The sequence below is a fragment of the Polyodon spathula genome, chromosome 14, assembly GCF_017654505.1.
Source record: "Polyodon spathula isolate WHYD16114869_AA chromosome 14, ASM1765450v1, whole genome shotgun sequence".
NCBI classification, from domain to species: Eukaryota; Metazoa; Chordata; class Actinopteri; order Acipenseriformes; family Polyodontidae; genus Polyodon; species Polyodon spathula.
In genome coordinates, this window is record NC_054547.1 from 5688341 (window position 1) to 5694828 (window position 6488).

Below are 6488 nucleotides of genomic sequence, written 5' to 3' on the forward strand. Positions count from 1 at the left end.
TGCATCTTGTGGACAGGGCTTTTAATTATGTTTGGAAAGTAAAACCTCATCAGTTCAGATGTTACGAGGTCAGCTGTTTTGTAAGAGATTTTAAAAAAGGATAACATAAGATTGTGTATACAGTATGGACTGGTAATGGCCATGTATATAGTAAAGTGTTCAGAGATGCACTGTAAGTGATTTTAAAAAATTGTCATTATGTAACAAAATAGCAACGATTTTCCTGTTTCATATTTCAGTCCTGATTCAGAGTACAGCGATTCATTCTGCATTCAGTTTTTCTCTGCTAATGTGTAGTGGTGCAACCTGTATTAAAAGACTGAGGTCCCAAAACAAACCTTTATCAATTTACAAACAAATAAAACACTAATCATTACCACCATGTGCAAATAACTTGTGTAATCTTTAAAGAGTGCGTTTCAATTAAACAGCTTGTTGACATTTATAGCACAAGTCAATCTGCTGTGGCCAGATGTCTAACACTGGAAACTGTCAACCTAGCTAATAAATATATATGTTTTATATTATTAAGCAACTATAAAAACCAACATAATTGGGTCTCATTTAAGCATTAGTGCTATGCCTTGACATCCTTATACGTAAATATTGCACATAATCTACTTTAGCTTAGTAACTGCCAACTAAACATACTAAGAGAAAGAAAAATAAATGAAATGCAACTTAGTTGTTTTGTTTTGTTTGTTTTATTTTTGTTTTACTTAGAATTGTGAATGACTCATGAAGACATTACAATTCCCTCATACCATGCTAAGGATATGTTAGCTGTCATGGTGCATGGTGTATCATTATTTATTTATTTATTTTTTTCAAATAAAATTTACAAAAAACATTTCTGAACATCACGGTAGGCGGGCCAGAGGATTCAGGCTTGATTTTTAAGAATATATAACAGCTTTGAAATGAATTCAGAAAGCATGTAAACCTAGTTTAAAAACCCAGTTGGTGATTGTAAAAACTTCTCTGGGAAGTGCTACAGCTCATTCACAATTTAGGCTGCTATACATCTCTTTACCTGTGTGCAGGACAGGGGCTCTGACTTTTTTTTTAGATTATCTATATATAAAACTATACTATACTGTACTGTTGTTAAAAGCTCTACAGGGACTGCATATACAATCTGTTTGTGATATTTAGCTGTAGCATACAATCAATTAATACTGTATGGAAGTTGCTTTGTTGAAAACACCACTAGATTCAAACAGAATCAATGCAATATGTAGTGTAATAGGTCTTCATACTGACTGCATATGCTGCTAGAGTAGCTGCTTTCTGTGCACACTGACTATGTTGGAAAACCGTTTTTAGTGTGCAAATCCTGTTTTTCTTTTTTAGGAATTAATAATGAACAGAAGAAATTGAGCTGAAATTTCAGTTGACCTCTGTATCACATCATATATCCATCCATCTTTGAAAGACTTTCAATACTATGCTACTGTTCCCATGGAAACCAGTGTGAAGGTATTTGAAAAGAAAAAGAAAAACAGCAGAGTCAAGCAAGAGACTCAGAGCATCGATATCTCAGGCAGCAGAGGTAAAGCAGAGATTGGACTTAACTTTCCTACTTAAAGATCTGGCATGCCATTGATTTTAATATTACTGGTAATGAAAAGCATTGGATGTTATCAGTCAGCTATGTCGATGTCCTTACATTTACCAATACAATGCTGTTAATGAACTCTATGCGATCACCCAGACAGAAAAATTAGAATAAATCTCTGTTTCTGTTTGCGTGGAAATATAAACAAACCATTTATCATATTGTGCTGCTTTTGAAAAAAAAAAGTGGAAAGTTACTGATAAAATCAACAGCATTTTAGTAATTAATGATTCTGAGAATCGTATGTGCTTTTGTAACAGTGAACGATATCTGAGGAAAGAAACACATTTTATTTTCTGTTTATTTTTGTTAATGAGTTAATGAAATCCTATTTAGCAGACTGTTATTAACAGCGCCAGGTCACCATAACGACCAATTCCTGTACAATAGGTCAATATAAATTTGAGACAGATCTCCCTCCCAATTACACTAGGACCTGCCTTTTGTATACTTGACTAGAGCACACTACCAACACAGATGATTACCTTCAGTCTGTATATTGTATAAGAGACCCTAAGCTTTCACTACCCCCATCCAAAAAGAAAAATACAAAATAGCATCTCCATTTCCTGGGAAAGCCCATAATAATGATTGCGTAGTGGGGTTGTCATTAGAGCTGAAAGCATGCCTTCTCTGTGATTCCAGGTGTCATTCTGCACCCATCTCAAGCGCTGACATTCAAAGGGAAAGAGAGAGAGAGAGAGAGAGAGAGAGAGAGAGAGAGAGAGAGAGAGAGAGAGAAGTTGATTTTATCCTTCAACATCCTTTATTGGTAAGTGTAGTGAACAGTGAGGGGACAGTCTTGCTAGCAGACAACTTCGCTGCAAAAGGTTCTAATAGTTATGAAAAGGCTTATGAGGACCACTCATTCTTTCATTGTTCCCCATAGTATTTGACACAAAGAGCACTGGTATTACCATGAAACCACAAAAGATTTATTTTTAAAACAAGTGTCAAGAGCTTTATATATATTCGTATGAGCTTAACATGCAGCCTACAGCACTCAGTATTCCCAGGGTGTCTCCCTTCCAAGTACTAACCAAGCCCAACATTGCTTTGCTTAAGCATTGCATGGCAAGTTCAATTTGAAGAGCTTTTTGCCACACAGATGTTGCCCAGGGGTCACTACAAGGAAGTAGCTCTTCTTGACCCCCAAGAGCCTCATTATGAGCCTGGAAAACTTTCAGCATGAAAGTAATGGAGTTGCTGTACTTAAGAAATGGAGGAGCTTTTATTATATATTATTTTATATTTGAAATGTTACACATACTGTACATGCACCATGCTCAGCAACGGCTGCTGATGGCACTAGCGTCTTCTCCAGCAAGAACTTTGGTACTGGTAAAAACAAGTTTGCTTCTCTCTACTGCTGTATGTTTCCTTATAGTTTTAATGCCTAGCTTATTTTAACCTTATGATGTCCTGGGTATGCTGTTGGTATTGCAACAGCAAAGCTAGGGAAAGAGCTGTGTAGGAAAAGCCACTTTACTACACTGTTAAGCAAATCTAATCCCCTAGTAATTCTCGCCACAATGCGATTCCCTTCATAGCCCCTACATATAGAGATGATATTATCCCTGCTCTCATGGGGGTTTTATAATGGAGCTGACAGTATTGCATTTACACCTGCTGAACTGAGCTGCTGCAGAGTGGATGGATGTGGGGAATGCATGCATTCGACTCCCCCACCTACTAAAATCAATAATCTCTTGCATTTGTTTGGTGTTCCCCTCCAGGTTTAGTCCTGCTGGGCGTGACTGGTCTGGATAGTAGCTTACCCAGGGATAGGGTAGGTCTAGCCACCCACACTGGGCTTCCAGTTGAAAGATGTTAAATAACATCAGCAGAGAGCCCCTGCTATGCTGCTAATGATGCATTTAAGTAGAAAGTGAGAACTTGAAGGATGTGTTCTCTGCTGATGGTTCTCTTGTGGTCTTTTTAATACATAGCAGGGACACTTATATGTCATTGATTTCCCTTCATAATTAGGAACTTTAAACATGAACACTTAAATGCAATTCTGCAAATGTAGAAAAGATGTAGAATGTTACAGGCCCAACCTGCAGTCCAGTCTAAATGATTACAAAGTATGTGTTTCACATACTCAGGCACTTCTGTGTTAGTTTTTCATCTGAGTTTATGCTGTACTGTAATATATGGATTTATTCCCAACAAATTGTAAATTGTATATGCTGCAATCTTATGATCAGCACCATATTTCAAGCAGAAAGACTATAAACTCATTCTATATCACGAATGGGGAAAATTGTAATTTTGGTCCTTCGCAAGCAGCAGAAGCAGCCTTCTGAAAGGTAAACGAGACGAGAAGCAATCTTCGTACAACTTGGAAGGCAGTTAGCCATCAAATAAATCATGGACCAACTTGGTAGTCACTCAAATAAGATATTTTGTAGTCTTCCTAAACAAGCTGAAAGAATACTAATTTGTTACTGATTTTGTTAAGGGATACATATCGTAAAGCAATGTGTAAAAACAAAGAGGCTGCTAGGTTGGTGCATAATGACACAGCTTCTGGAATAATCAAGGGAAAGAGTGCAAAACCAATCCTTCCTCACAATCCATTTTTCATAGCTTCTAGTCAAGTTGTCTAACTGGGTGGCATTTAAAGGCAAGTTGAAAGCTAGTAATTGCAGGTTTCTAACTGAAAATGAGTCCATTTATTGATGTTTGGTGTTACTGCTAATTAGTTATTTTTAACTGTTGTATGCTTGCTGCACTTTCACTTTTACTGAATACCTCTACAATGGTACATTTTATACAGTGAATAAAGTGATAAGTGTATTGCAAATGTAAAATGAAAGAACAGTGCTTGTCAGGGCCTCAAAATGACGGTGTGTGAGCAGTATATTGGACTGTCAAACCCAATCAGAATTTATTTCGCACAAAAATGCACAGAAGTGATGGAAATCACATTCAGTTAATATCCCTCAGACCAGATACTGTGTCAAGTATTATCCTGTTAGCCATTGTTGGGTTCATTCTGGCCAGTGCTTGTTGTTTGGGTTTGGTCATGTTGGTTCAGTAGCTGATTATGCTAGTCCAGTTTTCCAGTCTTCTTCCTTCCTGTGCAGCAGATATTTGGACCCCACCTGACCAACAAGTTGTGCATGAAACAAAGTGTGGTTCAACTGATCATTACTGGAATCATGAGGAGTCCTGTTTTTAGGTTCCTTGTAATCTTGTAAATATGTGTAAAATGTATAAAAACACAACAGTTTAATATTGTATTATACCCAAATGCAGTCTGAGAGGCCTAAGAGTCTATCATTTGAAGAAAAAAAAAAATAAGGCTTAATATAAAAAAAATAAAGTATAAGGCTTCCTAGTATGTTGCTGATATTGAATCATTGAATGAATATAAACTGACAAAAGCTGCAGAGAAAAAAAAAAGGCAGCTGCATGATGAATCGATATTAATCTTCAGGGATTGAAATCAAATTTGAGAAATAGAAAATTAATATTTGTTGTGGAATGGATACAGCACGCCCCCTTCCCTTGAGAAGTGGGCAATGGGTAATGAGCTTTCCTTGACAGGAGTTTGTTAAACAAAACATTTCCAGGGAACAGGGTCCTGAAGCAAAGGGGTGCTTATTGAGGCAGGAAATTGAAAATGGCCTTCTCAGATGCATTATGAGTCGCTGCTAATAAGCCTTGTTGTGTGATGACAGAAACACGCACTTATTGATTTCATGCTTTGGGTTCAGTTTGTAACAATCATACTGGCTCCTACTTTACTGGCTGTTTCTAATGCTGACAGATTGTTATCTTTTATCTAGCTGGGGGACAGAAAACGGCAATCAAAAGGGAGGGAAAAAGAGAAAAGGAGAGGCTGAGCAAGTTCCTGTCTGGATGTGCCGTCTGGTCACCGATTCTTTTTTTTAATTACGGACATTGCTAAATCACAGTACAATCTTATTGTTTTCATTATAGCCTAATAATAACTGCAAAGATAATGATGATGATGATGATAATATAGTTTGGACAATGCTGATAAATGCTGAAATATATATCTTACACAGTTTGACATACAGTACAATATGATTTGACAAATTATGATGTAACTTTTTTTTAAGACCGACTTTGTAAATCTCTTATTTAATTGTCTTTATTTTAATTTTTTGTGTCTCTTGGTATATTTGAGATCTTTGTATACGTTATATATATATATATCATATATAGATATTAATATATATATATATATATATATCTATATAATATATATAGATATACGAATTTTGTGTGGTGTCTATTTTTTTTTTTTTTAAGGTTTCACTTGTAATTATATTATCAACAAATATAGAAGTTGTTAAGTCTTCTTCTTCTTCTTCTTCTTTTCTTCTTTTTCTTCTTCCTTCTTTCTTCTTCTATTCTTCTTCTTCTAATAATAATAATAATAATAATAATAATAATAATTTTAGTATGCTATGAAGTGGGATTGCAATATCAGCCTGTGATCACTTATATTATATATACCACTCATAATTTTATAAATTCGTTTATTTCCCTTTCTATCCACAATCTTGGTTTACAAAGGTTTTCCCATGTACTCTATGGCTCTAATCCCGCTTTGTTTGTTTGTTTGTTTGTATGTATGTTTGAAACTGGTTCAAGTTGTATCTATGTCATCTATTTGTCACACATGCTGCTTCATGCTGAGGAATTATGTATGCAATAAAAAGAATAATGACCCCTAGTATGTGGAAGATGCTGTTTTTCTTATTTATTTACACCATTGATATAACTTAAGATGGAGAGCTGGGTGGCTTAATGGTTTGGCATTGAGATACAAACTCTTACATCAATCTTGTTGGTGCCAGTGTGAAATGAGTTTCAGTCCAACATAAACATA